The 15,856-nt window shown below is 33.3% G+C and overlaps 1 protein-coding gene across 1 annotated transcript in view; it reads right to left on the minus strand.

Annotated features, from left to right (window-relative positions):
• pax1b (paired box 1b) overlaps positions 1 to 2,000 on the minus strand; it is a 98,069-nt gene extending 96,069 nt beyond the window's left edge. The window contains exon 1 of the mRNA XM_087298923.1: positions 1,824 to 2,000. The gene's annotated coding sequence lies outside the window, so the exon portion shown is untranslated. The remainder of the gene's footprint in view (positions 1 to 1,823) is intronic.
• Positions 2,001 to 15,856: the final 13,856 nt, after the last annotated feature.

Raw genomic sequence — 15,856 nt, forward strand, 5'->3', positions numbered from 1 at the left:
AAGACCAGGCTGGAAATGGCTGGAAACCAGCCTGGAAGTGGCCAAAACCCCTCAAAAACCAGCCTGGTCAACCAGCTAAAACCAGCCAACCAGCCTAGGCTGGTTTAAGCTGGATTTTTCAGCAGGGATATTACAGCTAAAAGAACTCGAGAAATCATGGAACACTAATGAAATATGGGGTGTTTAATAACTTTCGGTGGCATTGATTAGTGAATTCAGGTTGATTTTATTGTGCTATGCTGTCGAACAATAATAAAGAAAGAAACTTGGGAGCACTTAAAACTCAACGAGGTCAAACTACATATTGGCAAATGTCAGAAAATTATAAATACTTCAAATACGAAGCACACACGCTGCATTCTCTTTAAAGACCGCTCGATGGCAGCATTGTATAATCTCTGAAATGAGAAACACCAATTGCACTACTAATGTTGCTTGCAGAAGGTTTCTAACTGGGTACAGAGAGCCTCAGGGGGCCGCGAGGGTGCGCTAAGAGACTATGACTATAAATGTTTCCATTACAATAAAGTTTTATTAAAAAGAAAGAAAAAAAGAAAAAATGTTTATAAATTTAAATAAAGTTGGGTTTGCGGCTGGAAGAGCATCCGCTGCTTGAAACATTAATAAATGGACTAAGCCGAAAATAAAATGAATGAATGAATGTTAATAAATTGTTTATGTATTTTATTAACTTAAGTTAGCAGAAAGATTGTGAAAAATATTAATAAGATAAAGAAAAGAACATCTGTAGAGTAAGACTAATATTTAGAGTTAATAAAAAGTAATAAATTATTTTAATATTATATTGTTAATAAAATTAAAATAATAATAATAATCGTTGTTAATATTATATCATAAAATAAACTAATAAATTTGACTATTAAATGCGATTAAAACAAATTACGAAAATGTATTTTTTATATTTATTTATTCATGTATGTATGTGTGGAGAGGTAAAGTTGGTTTTATATTCGCATATTTCTTCATTTAGAAGTCTCTGTATTGTTTACCATGTTACTTTGAATATTCAAGAGAAATTAGCATCCAAGTGTGACTTGAAAACAACATTAACACTGTTTATTTGACTATGAACAATGTTGTACTTTAATAGTCATTGGCTGCTAAAAAGATTTAACTATTTAGAGTTTGCAAATAATATTTTTATGAAATTATATTATTGAAGGGAAAGTCCGAATGTGCGAATATAAAGCCAACTTTATCTCTATTGTATGTATTATGTAATTCATTTTAAATTGATGGCTAATCAATCAATAATGAAAAACGACAACCCCTTCGACTTTAAGAAATTGCTAAAATAATAATAATAATAATAATAATAATAATAATAATAATAATAATAATAAAAGTCTTGAGAAATATCTTTTGACGCATTCCAATTCAGTTTCGCAATGAATACTTCCACACAAACCAACACTTACTGGTTTTGGTTTAAAGAGTACACAGAAAAGAGTACACAGGCCGAATTCAGAGTAGGCCTCAAAGAGTTTAAGAGAATAAAAGAGCAAACAAAAACGTGTTCCTCAACTGTTGTAATTTTCAATGCATTCGATCACGCAATGCTTTTGTATGAGGATTGAGCCTTAAAACCACATCAATCACATTTTAAAAATGAATCGCTAATAATAGTTCGCCATCTGGACAGCATTTACGGGTCTTTCGTTAAAAAAAACGAAATATCTTTACATTTGTTGATATAAAAGAACGACCACCTAAATGTTATTCTAACAAGGCCTTTGAGAAACTTATTAAAATTGAAAAACAAGATTTTTAAGTAGGCCTAACATCTCAGAAAACAAACTGACCTTGTGTCTGTTGATCGAATGACACGAATGTCCTTCAATCGGGTTCTCGAGAACACATTAATGTTCTCGAGACTTATAATGATAAGTTACAGACAGGCTAGCTCAGGTTTGATTTTATTTGGGGAGAAAATCAAGCATAGAATTGTGGGAAGGATGACGTCACGGTGAAGCCCCAAATGTCGCAAATATTGTGACAAATACAAAAATAAAATAAAACATGTAGCAAATAAAAGGCCTAACATGGAAATACTACAGTAATTTGTAATAAATTGTAAAGTGTTTTTGAAAAATACTAGTGAAGTCTATTCTACTGTATAGTTAAATGAATGATACATACTGGTACATTTTGACTGCACATGCATAGTTTAATTTTGACTACAAACTGTGTTGGATAATACAGAAAAACGAATACAGTATGTGATTGTGTTGGCCTAATAGTTGTATTTCCATAACTATAGGCACGTACCCAGGAGGGGTTCGGGTGGTTCGAAAGACCCACCCCTCATTGACAAAGGTCCAGAATTGGTCACCTCACCCCACCCCTAAACCCAACCGTCATTGGGTGATGAGCAAATCGTACTAAATTGTACGAATTAGATCGTACGAATTCATACGAATTAGCCACTGAATCAAAAAGTTACGAATAGCCGTGAGATTGTTTGTGTTGATTTATCCCATGTTTTACTTCTGCTATCATAAATTGTGACACTAACCAATCAAAGAATGTTTTAAAAGCAAGAGAAATATTCTGTTGTATTATTATTATTATTATTATTACTATTATTATTAATGTTAATATGTTTGAGTATTGTGTGTGAATTATTCAAATCATGGCCAAATTCTGAATGAGGAAACTGGAATGAGCTGGACAATTTGTTATTTACTTATAGGCTTCAATTTTTTATTTAAAACAAGCTTTAACAGACCCATAAAAATAATAAAATAAAACTGTACTTTAAAAATAAGTATCTTTTCATATTTCTTTATTCATTTTATTTTTTTTAAATGCTAATCTCAACATTATTTATTAAACTGTAATATAAAACTTACAGTTTAAATGTATATGTGTAAATAAACACTTAAAATAGGAATTTGGCAAAAAAAAAAAAAAGTGTTATGTTGACAATCCATCAAGCTAATCCAGCAAAAATTGTGCTTGATATCACGAAAATGTAGTGTTTAAACCTTATAATTAAATATAAAATGAGGCAAATAATTACAAAAAAAAGTGATTTTAGTTCAGTTTTTCAGAAAAAAAACCCACCTCTTTCAATAAGCTGGCTACAGGCCTGAACAGTTGAAACCAGAAGTACATAGACTGTATAAAAAGGCACATAGCCATTTAAAAAAAGTCAGATGCTTATATGACTAAACTTTTTCTCTTTTAGGTAAATTAAGATTATCATATTTGTTTCTGTTGTGCTTGATAGCAGATTAATGAGAGATATTTTTTGAGAAATTGTTTTAAACTTTCTTTACATACAATAAGATTTTTATGCCTCTTAAAAAAGCTCAGATGATGGTGTCAAGGTTTTGGATGTTTCTGATTGGCTAATTGACAACATTTGAGTTAACTGGAGGCACAACTGTAGAATAGTATTTAAGGAAAACCTCAAACGCACTGCTTTCTTGTGTGACAACATGGGAGAATCAACAAGCCAGAATCAACAGAAGAGCCAGATTACAATTTGCTAAATTACACTGGGAAAGAGACTAATTTTTGAGACATGTCCTGTGGTCTGATGGAACTAAGATTGAACTGTTTGGCCATAATGATGACCAGAGTTACATTTGGAGGACAAAGGGGAAAGCTTACAAGCCTAGGAACACCATCATAACTGTGAAGTATGGGGGCAGCAGTATCATGTTGTGAGGCTGTTTCGCTGCAGGAGGGACTGGTCCACTTCACAGCATATGGCATCATGAAGAATGAACATTATATAGAAATACTGAAGCAACATCTCAAGACATCAGCCAGGAAATTAAAACTTGGCCACAAATGGGTTTTCCAAACAGACCATCACCCTAAGCATACTGCCAAATTAGTTTAAATGTGCTTTAAGGACAACAGAGTGAATGTTTTGGAGTGGCCATCACAAAGCCCTGATTTCAATCCTACAGAGAATTTGTGGGCAGAGTTGAAAAAGCTTGTGCGCGCAAGACAACAAATCTGACTCAGTTACACCAATTCTGCCAGAAGGAATGGGCTAAAAAATTTTTCAAACTATCGTGAGAAGCTTGTGGAAGGATGGCCAAAACATTTGACCAAAGTTATACAGTTTAAAATCAAAGCTAAAAAAATACCAAGGAAATGTATATAAACTTTTGACTGTCTAGACATTGATAAAACATTCTCAAAAAAACATTCTCTCATTGTCCTGGCATTTAGCAAATGTAAATCATTTAGGTTGTCCGAATGGACCTAAAATAGTAAACGTTTAATATGATTTACCATCAGACATTTTTTAAAAATGGTTAAGTTAATTTTTTTTATTGTATGTAGACTTCTGGTTTCAACTGTATATAATTACCACCTCATATAAAATACGATATATGTCAATAGATTAACATATAATTTATATAAAATTGTAGCTAAAATATTTTAACATATTTGTAATTATAATGGTTGAAAAATAAGTATCTAAATGTCGATTTTGTAATATTTTGAAATATATGTTAGATACTTGTACATATGTTTTTATATGCGAAATGCAACCATGAACTTGTATGCCATTTATGCGAATTGCATATTTGCTTAAATCTGACATGTTCTTCTACATTAAGCTTTTTTTCCTTAGGCTGAGGTGTGGAGATTCAATAATTTCACTTTTATGAAAAAAGTTAATTTTTCACTGCCTTTAATGTGAAACAACTGAAGATAAACATATTGCTCATATCAAATTTGTACATGAACAACAGATAAATTTAAGTAGCCTACTTTACTATGTAGGCTTTACTAGTATTTAATAGTTACTTAAGTATTTTTCCTATAGCATTTTGTTTATTTAGTCATCGTTTCAAAATTTAGATGTGTTTCAGTTTAACAGAATTCATCACAACTGAACAGAATGCAGAGTGCTCTTAAAGAGCCAAATAAGTAAAATGTCCTCAACATGTACTCACACTCAAGTTTTTATCAGGGGGAAAGCAGCCAATGACATCTATAGTAATTCTGTTGGAAGTCAATGGCTGTTTACATCCCTTATTATTCTGTCTTTGGCCTGGAGGTGGCGACATTTCAGAAAAGTCAACCATCAGTTTTGTGTTCAAATTAAATCAAAATAAGAAAGAAGCTGTAAAAAATGTATGATTTCAAAAGTTCAGGTGTAAAGAAGACTCTCATCTTAAAAATGATTCTGTTAAACTATGGTGTTTCATCATGTGCAATAATATACCTCATATTTGACTATATAGATTTTACATATAGGCGGTTTATTTACCCATGATAAATAAGGGACTAAGCCGAAAAAAATAAATGTAAATACAAATAAATAAAAATAAATGAATTAAGGTATGACTATATATGACTAGAATCTGTATGGATATTCATGTTTGCACTCATTTGCCACAATGTAAATACTGTGACTTGTTATATTTAGTATTTTTTATCTTACATCTTATATTTTTAGAATTATGTCTATTGTTTGTTTTATGTGACATTACATTTAGTATATTTTATCTTGCATCTTATATTTTAGTATTATGTCTATTGTTTGTTTTCTCTCTTTTTATATTGCTGCTGGTCTCTGTGAGTTACCAAACAAATTTCGTTGTATAACTACAATGACAATAAAAGTTCTTTACTTTACTTTACTTTACTATAGATTTTACATTTTCTTCTCAACATCTCATTCCTACTTAGTAAATACTATTGTGTTTTTGAATCATATAGTAAATAATCTGTTGTGCTATGGTAACGCAACAACTATAGTAATATAAACAAATTACTCAAAGCTGAACTCTGAACTCTCAGCTGAATGTTTAAAGTTTTCGAGAGGATCACGTGCTTATGATTGCTTGTAGCCGGTCCCGCATTATTTAATTTATGATTCATTAATCAGATGATTCCTAAGCCACCATAAATACCCTAAGTTTCATATAACAGCCATCTTCGTTTTGAAAAATCCCCCCCTTCCACCCTTACTCCTCCTCCTTTCGGTAACCACAAGAACGTTTCTGTTGAGTTTACACGTTCTTTCAGTGCTCACGTAGGTTTCCCCCAGGTTTCCTGGTTTCCTCCCACCATCCAAAAACATGCAACTTAAGTTAATTGACGAATCCAAATTGATATCATAGACATGCACCTATTAAGTAGTTATCTCTTAAAAGCCATCACTATCATTTCATTAGTTACTACAGCAGGGGAGTTCTTGAGATCTACCTGAGTTCAAACTCTCCTCTCGCCCTGCAAAAAATTTCCCTTAACTTATAATTCATTTATTTAGATTGTCTTTTAGGAGATTATACAGTGCATCCGGTAAGTATTGATAGCGATTCACTTTTTCCACATTTTTTATGTTACAGTCTTATTCCAAAATGAATTAAATTCATTTATTTCCTCAACATTCTGCACACAATACCCCATAATGACAATGTGAAAAAGGAGTTTTTGAGGTTGATGCAAATTTATTAAAAATAAAAACCTGAAAAATCACATGTACATCAGTATTCACAGCCTTTGCTGTGAAGCTCTAAATTGAGCTCAGGTACATTCTGTTTCCACTGATCATTCTTGAGATGTTTCAGCAGCTTAATTGGAGTTTACCTGTGGTACATTTATTTGATTTGAAAAGGCAGACACCTGTCTATATGAGGTCCCAGGGTTGACAGTGCATGGCAAAGCACAAACCAAGCATGAAGACAAAGGAATTGTCTGTAGATCTTGAAGACAGGATTGTCTCGAGGCACAAGGCTGGGGAAGGTTACAGAAACATTTCTGCTGCTCTGAAAGTTCCAATGAGCACAGCGGCCTCCATCATCCGTAAGTGGAAGATGTTTAACCACCAGGACTCTTCCTAGAGTTGGCCGGTTATCTAAGCTGAGTGATCGGGGGAGAAGAATCTTAGTCAGGGAGGTGATCAATAACCCGATAGTCACTCTGTCTGAGCTCCAGCGTTCTTCTGTGGAGAGAGGAGAACCTTACAGAAGAACAACCATCTGTACAGCAATCCACCAATCAGGCCTGTATGGTGAAGTGGCCAGACAGAAGCCACTCCCCGCCTGGAATTTGCCAAAAGGCATCTGAAGGACTCTCAGACCATAAGAAACTAAATTCTCCGCTCTGATGAGACTAAAATTAAACTCTTTAGAGTGAATGGCGTTATGTTTAGAGAAAACCAGGCACCGCTCATCACCAGGCTAATACCATCCCTACAGTGAAGCATGGTGGTGGCAGCATCATGCTGTGGGGATGCTTCTCAGCAGCAGGAACTGGAAGACTGGTCAGGATAAAGGGAAAGATGAATGCAGCAATGTACAGAGACATCCTGAATGAAAGACTGCTTCAGTGTTCTTGACCTCAGACTGGGGCGATGGTTTATCCTCCAGCAGGACAATGACCCAAAGCACAGCGCCAAAATATAAATGGAGTGGCATCACAACAACTCGGTGAATGTACTTGAGTGGCCCAGCCAGAGCCCAGTCTAAATCCTATTGAACATCTCTGGAGAGATCTGAAAATGGCTGTACACAGTTGCTTCCCATCCAACCTGATAGAGCTCGAGAGGTACTGCAAAGAGGAATGAAAAAGATTTGAGGCTGTAATTGCTGCCAAAGGTGCATCAACACAGTATTGAGGCTGTAAATACTTTGTACATGTGATATTTCAAGTGTTTTATTTGTAATAAATTTGCAACAATTTCAAAAACTCTTTTTCACATTGTCATTATGGGGGATTGTGTGTAGAATTTTGAGGAATTAAATTAATTTAATCCATTTTGGAATAAGGCTGTTATCAAAAAATGTGGAAAACGCGAAGCGCTATGAATACTGCTTTGGATGAACTGTATATGAAAATATTTACATATATACATTTATATCAAAATATCTATTAAAAAATGAAAAAGTAATGTACATTTATGGGTGTGAAATTTTACAAGAAAAAGCAATAAATAATAATAAATTTACAATGAAAGGGAGAGTAACTGAAGAATACAATTTTAGAGACCTACAAAAGTTTGGAGATAAGACTGATTTTATTAAAAGTGTAAAAGTCAACCCAAAACACGTTTCTGGATCTGTCCGGCTGACTCATGTGTTTTGAAGTGACGGCGGTGGAGAGATGTTGTAATTCTGCTGATCCAGAACTTCTCTTTCCCTGTGTGGTTTTGTCCGCTGAAGCTGAACGTCTCCACGTAAAGTTAGATGTCATTTTAGTCGTGTGTGGATCTACCTGAGTGCTCCGAGCTTTCTCGAGGGCTCTTCTGTGGACAAACATCTTCACAAAACATATGCTTACTTCAGCAAATAAGCAGCAAATGTCACTTCGTCCCGACATCCTTAATGGCAGTGGAGTGTTGACTGAGATGCATAAATAGGCCTTATCATTAAAAACGAGCATTTAGAGCAGAAACTGACATCAAAGTATGACCCAATCAAGCACAATCTGCAGTTAATGAAGGGAAATAAATAAATGCTGAATCTGTCTGTCTGTCTGTCTATGATCCGTAAATTAAGTATTTGTTATCTTTGAAATTTTATCTATCTATCTATCTATCTATCTATCTATCTATCTATCTATCTATCTATCTATCTATCTATCTATCTATCTATCTACTATCTATCTATCTATCTATCTATCTATCTATCTATCTATCTATCTATCTACTATCTATCTATCTATCTATCTATCTATCTATCTATCTATCTATCTATCTATCTATCTGTCTATCTGTCTATCTGTCTGTCTGTCTGTGTCTGTTTGTCTGTCCGTCCGTCCGTCCGTCAGTCCGTCCGTCGGAAGTCTAAAGTATTAGACATGTTTTGCTCATACTTCATACTTAATTATGTAACCTTTCTTTATTTTTTTAAAGATACATTTAATTTAAACTCCAATCTGTCTACACTTAGAGACCTAATTATTTCATTTCAGATTATTGTCTCTCAAACCATTTTGTTTACCGTATGGTCCTTTGTACTTGCATGTCTTTACTTGCAGGTAATATAATAAATATTTTAAATGTTTACACTTCAGCAATTCACATCTTATACACATATTATTTATTTTGTTCTATTTACTTATGCTTCTAAATGCTTTTTGGCGTTTGTAAATACACTATAGTCTTTGATTTTGAAATTATTACATTTACCACTAAATTATTTGTAAAAAATATTTTTTGCACCATTTATTTCAACCCAGGATTTTGGTGAAATATGTACAAACCCCCAAATTTAGGCTTTCAATGAAAGTTTTTCTCAGTGGCTTTGGTGCATTTCTCACAACACTGTCTACATCTGCACAACAGTTAATGCATTTCTCAAAACAATTAGTCATTTGTGCACATCATAGTAGCAGTTTCTCATTCCTTCCAACAAATTCCAAATGCTGTTGAAAATCAATTTCTTTCATACAACTCTGCTGTTTATAACATTTTCATTTGCTTGTTATGTCAGTTAAATGAACTAAACTTGTGAATGCTGAATAGTCATTCCATATAAAACTAATAGTCCTCATTTCTGAGGCATTACATACTAAAATGTTGAACTAGTAGTCAAAATCTGTCTAGCTGATTTTATTTTAAAAAATTAAAAAAAAAAATTTTTGCTGAAAATGTCTTCTGGATAGAACAACTTCATGAATGATTTACAGACCTGTGTATGTTGTAGTTTCAGTTCTAATAAGTTCTGCAATATTGTTTACAGTTGTGCTCAGCTCTACCCAAAGGGAGTTTATGTTTGTTGTAAATAAGGGTGTGTTTATTCTTTTGCACAATGCTAAGAATAAAATAGAATTGTAAAGACAAAATGCAGTAAAAATTTGAAGCATACATAGTTAGTGTGTTGTACTCAGTTTCCTCACTAAATGCAGTGATGTCTAACTTCACTGTAGTTTTCAAATGGCTGTGCACATAGTATGCTGTCTTGAGCATTTTCAGGAAGTGTCACCAAAATCGGACTTTTTTGCATTAGAAAAAAATGCACAGAGTAAAACTGTCATAATGAAAACACTACAAAGCCATTTGACTATCTTGTTCACAAACAATGCTGTCAGGACTTTTCATCTTGATGACACAGACACTTTCATTGACATCAATACTTGCTTTTGAGGAATGAGCTCTCCATTTTGAGCAAGTGACACCCTTTTGCAGGTTATCAACTATTGCAGTTTGTACTAACTGTTTAGAGAAATGCATGAGCTGTTGTGCAAATGTAAATAGTGTTGTGCGAAATGCACCAAAGCCACTGAGAAAAACTGTAAAAAAATAAAATAAAATAAATAAATAAAAACCCAGCGTTTGTCCATATTTACAGTTTTTCCTCAGTTGCTTTGGAACATTTCTCAGATTAAATTTTGCAAAACAGTAAGTGCATTTCTCAAAGCAACACGAGCAAAAAGCAAAACACCATAGATTAGCAAAAGGCAGCCTCTTGCTCGAAACCCTTAGTTCATCTCTCAAAACTGAATTTCTGTATCAATGAACGTGTCAGTGGCGTCAGAATGACAAGTCCTTGTGTACGGATCAGACAGTCTAATTACTTAGTCATGTTGTCAATATAGCAGTGTACTCTGGAGGGCTGTCTGATGTAAACTATGACATGAAAGATAATCTCATTGTGATACAGAAAGGAAAAGACAACAGTGCGTAGCACAAAGAAAAAGCAAAACAAAAGTAGAAATGTTAACATATGAGTCTCCTTTGAGATGCATTTTCATTAGAAGGAAGATTTACCTTATGGGAGAAATTTACCAACTGTAGATCGATTTAGAAAAAAAGCCTAAATATATAGAAACATGCATTATGACAAAATAATATGACAACTTGTTCAGCTGCATGTGAAGATTTATGCAAGAAACAAATTATTAAATGTTGTGTGGTTGAGACTAAGACAGAGACCAAAATGATTATCATTTTTATCAACATGACATAAGCAACTGATAACGTAGGAAACATCAGAGAAAGGCACATAACCATTTGCACGCACGCAAGCACTTGCAACTTGTTCAAAGAAATGAGGAACAGCTTTTCTGATTTGCACAACTAACACAGTGATCTATCTATCTATCTATCTATCTATCTATCTATCTATCTATCTATCTATCTATCTATCTATCTATCTATCTATCTATCTATCTATCTATCTATCTATCTATCTATCTATACAGATATATATTTATATTGCATGAAGCGAAATGGAACAGCTTGTTTAATCTTAATTCACACACACGCACAGATCATTCTTGATTTGGTTATAAGCAAATAATGATCAAATCTAAATGGACGTCTATAGCTTTTATAATATACAGCACACCGCAGATTAAGGAAGCAAAGCGTCAGAAAAAGGGAGTAGTTTGATGGGGTGATGCGGGGCCGCCAGGTGGCCTGAACCGGGCCTTTAAAGCGGGCCGAGTGGGTCACCTCTTAAAATCCCGCAGGAGCTCAGCTGCTCTCCTCATTTAAACCCAGAGAGAGAGAAAGAAAGAAAGAAAGAGCCGCAGATCTGCTGCTTTAGGTGATGGGGAAGACGAAGGACAAAAGAAAGAGAGAGAAAGAGAGAGAGAGAGAGAGAGAGAGAGAGAGAGAGAGAGAGAGAGAGCGCGAGAGAGAAGGTGGGTAGGTGTGTGAGAAAGAGCGGTGGAAAGCCTGCTGAAGAGGGGGAGGAGATTAGAGGTCAGATGTGAATTCAGCAGAGAGCATGGCCTAAAAACCCAGCTCTTTCTTCTCGATATATTTGGATTGGGGAAAAAACATAGTTGCTGTTGATGGCTGGATGATCTGTGGTATTCCTTCAAATGTTTAATCAGTTTATAGGATCGCTGATTGGATAATGTTTAGGTTTGCATCTCATTCATATTAATGACTGCTTTAATGTTTTGGGAAGCCTATAAACCATTCTGAGGAATGTAAACAAAAACAATAGTTCATACGTATATCCTGATTTACATTTTTAATTTCTACACACTGTAAAAATGCAGTTCCACACAAATCCTTCATGTTGTTAAGTTAACCTAATTGCTTTTTCAAATTTAAGTTGATAAAACAAAATATTTAAGTTATTCTAAAAAAAAACAAATAACTGTGTTGATTCAGCTCATTATAAATAAGTAGTTTGAACAAGCAGCAAAAATATTTTTGAGTGTAGCTTTCGAGAATCCAAAAAGAGCCACGTATTGATAAATAATGTTATGGTGGCTGTTTTAACATTAAATTATGGCTGATTTGCCTCTTGTTACAGTTGAAATAGTTTGATAAGCAGGAAATATTTATAGGCCAACACTGAAAAAAGTGTTGCATGCAGAACTGTTGCAAACAATTTGTTTGTGTTGAATTTAAACAAACAAATTAAGTTTAGTAATGTTAAACTTAATTTGTTTGTTTAAATTCAGCCCAAATAAATTGTTTACCACCTCTTAACATAAAGAAATTGAGTAAATCCAAGGAATCATCTTTGAATATTTTTTTTCAGTGAATGACAAGACCGTATTGAAATAGTCTACAAGACTACACGAAATATTTATGTTGCTTGTTCAAACAACTTATTTGAAATGAGCTGAAGCAACACAATTCTTGAGATTTTTTTATGGGGACAACTTAATTGTTTTATGTTCAATCCGATTAAATGTGTAAAAATAATTGCGTAAACTTAAACGTTTTGTGTTGGGACAACAAGACGGATTTGTGTGGGACTCAGCATTTTTTTTACAGTGTAGATTATGAGTAGGGAAAAAAATTATTTGTCCATATTTCATCCTAATTAATTTAGTGCATTTAGTATAATTTAGTTCATAGATACTATGCAAAACACAAAGCGCTACTAACAAATGTTGTAGATATTAAAAACAATAATATGACATTTTACATAATTAAAATTAATAATGCATTACCATATTTTAATTAAGTTTTCTTACAGAAACGAATGGAGAACAGCGATGTGTTAACTTATTTTTCAGTGTTACAGTATTTATCGTAGGATAATGTGTATTTCTAAATCACGTAATAGGCTAGGCATATAAGTGGAAATTAAAAGTAAATTTTGTGTTGAATAAACTGATGTAGCTATCGGTCAAAACATTAATTGAAGCATGTACATTTGTTTGAAATTTGTTTGTCTGAAGCGTAAACGTCTGGTAATGTTTTGTTAGCTTTGTAAATAAAGACTATATTTTATAAATGCGTAGCCTATATTTGTCTTACAAAAATATTTTTAATAAATGTAATCGATTTTTCATTTTGCTCAAGCATTTTCATTCATTAATAACATCTATTTCCTGTGTTTTTCGACATTTTGTTATATAATGCATCTTTATTTTTTTGTAGGATATTTGTCAAATATTATTGAGGCTTTAACGATAAAGCTAAAAAAACGTACTGAAGACACGATTAGTTTGACCAAACACTGAAAGCTTTTTGTATACATTTCATAACTAATATTTATAAGCCTAACAGAAAGCTAAATAGATGCATTTATTTTTAAATAAATTAAAGGTAAACGTTTTGAAAAAGTTATAAATATGCACAATTACATAATCGAGACCGAACAAAATTCCAACAAAAATACCATATCTTGTCTGTTCGTGAAACCTTAATAATTTGATTTCATCCGAGATGCTAATTATTTCGATCGTCTAATGTTTATCTTTTGATAAAGACAGATTAATTGGCTTTTATTCTGACAAAGCGAAAGCTGAAAAAAAATCCCGACGAAAAAATAAGTTGTAGACTAAGTTGTAGATCACTTTTCAAATGACCTGTCTAAAATGCAAGTGGAAATTAATGCATTTACCGTTCTCTATATTTGTCCTATGTATATTTATGCATATATCCATGCAACTTATAAAAAATTTAATCTAAAGTATCAGAAAATTAAATTGTGATAAATAATTTCCCATATTTTAATTTATTTTGTCGAAAGCATGTCATGCATTCAATTTCGAGCCTTCCTGTTAGTCTTTTCGCAAGCATATTTACACAAATGATTAATACCATATATTCAGAGAGAAAAAAATAAAATAATAAGTTATAGCTAAGACATTTAGTTAGAAATAAATTTCTATAATAAGAAAACTGTGTCAAAGAACCGATATAGGCCTACAGCTCAGTTCAAATCTTTTTAAGTTCAAGCAAATCCTCTCACAAAAAAGAAACATGCAGCTAGATAGGCTAATGATTTTATTATCATCGGACCTTACCTCATTAAAAAAAATCACAGCAGGGAATTCTCCAGATTATCTTTTCAACTTGGATATTTTATTAAACGCCATTCCAATTATAATGCAGCAGTAAACTACCCAGATACATGTGTTTCCACGCAGCCAGAGGCTTTCTGCCTAACTATTAGCATCATTTCAGTCCTTCAATAACATTAATTGCGGGAGACAGCAGAAGAAAGGCTGTTTAAGTGCTCTGTCACTTGCGTTGGACCTTTCACCTCATCACAGGCTGGAATGCGCGCCCTCGAGAGCGCCGCGCTGCCATATGCACACCTGGAGGATTTGCAGGAAAAAATAAAAGACAATGCTGTTGTTTTGTGCTTTGTTCGCGGATATAAATATTAAATTACTCTATTACGATCTAATTGTGCACAAAATATTTTCATTGGTGTTTTATTGTTTCTGAGCTAATTAAAATACATCAACCCGTGAGATCTCTACGCTCCAAGGATCGACTCTCTTCGACTGTTTCATGATCACTTGATAAAGCTTTTCAGTAGCAGCTCCAAGACTTCTCCTTAAGAACATCTCCTACTTTGGAGTCGTTTCAGAGGTCACTGAAAACACACTGGTTTTATTTAGCTTTTAATCATGTGTATTCAATCATATGTATTTTAGCTCCTTGCTTGTTTGCATTTGTGTTTATATGTACAGCACTTTGGTACCCATTGTGGTTGGTTGAAAGTGCTCTAGAAATAAAACTGAGTTAAGTTGTAACGACTGAGGTCATTATCGAATTAGATAATGATATTATTAAGCTCGACGTGTTTTTTTAAACCCAAATTGGCTAAAATATGGATTAGCCCTAACATTCGAATAAATATAGTCCTATTAATATAATTCTAAAAATTAACCCAGCAGTTGAGTTAGTCCGCATCGCACCCAGAATTGGGTTGAAATAAACGAGCACTTTATTTAGAGTCTAATAATTCGTTTTAAAATGTCTGCTAAAATTAAAACGTGGTTTCTCACATCAGCCTAAAAAACATGGATCTGCTCGAATTAATGAAACATTTAATTATTATAATATTAACTGTTGCTATTAATATTTGTATCGTGTTAATTGTTGTTGTACGTTCCATTATATCGACCGCTCTTTCCAAATGCTTCGTGACATTATTTGCAAAGCAACTGTGAATGTTTTTAAGAAATCTGATGCATGCTTGTCTCATTATTCACGAAACAATTAAAATATTCCCTTTTCTGAATCTAATTTATTAACGCAAACACAGCTTAATATATATAGACCAAGTTGCATGGGGTAAAAACTGTTCGTTTTCGAAAAATAATCACTGTTCTGGGTTGAATAGTTTGCGCACAATCTTCTTGCTAATTTAAATAACAAACGCGGCAATGTTAAAGATTTTTATGTACAAAAACATTCGATATGCAAATTATCACGATTCACGAATGAATTTGAATAAACATTTCTGACCTGCTAGGAAAACATCCTGCAAAGCACTATTTGTTTTTGGGGAATTTGCCAAAATAAAGCCTATTATATCGCCTTAGCTACTTATGTATCAAAAGTGTATTACCTGGTGAGCTTTCAGTTCGTTCCTCTGCCTTTGATTACTTTTACATCCGACACACACACACACACAAAAAAACGCGGGAAATAGAAATCTTCAGAATTTAAACGCTTTTCTTTTTCCCTCGATCTTTT

The sequence above is a fragment of the Danio rerio genome, chromosome 20 (genome assembly GCF_052040795.2).
Source record: "Danio rerio strain M-AB ecotype USA chromosome 20, GRCz13ab, whole genome shotgun sequence".
NCBI lineage: Eukaryota > Metazoa > Chordata > Actinopteri > Cypriniformes > Danionidae > Danio > Danio rerio.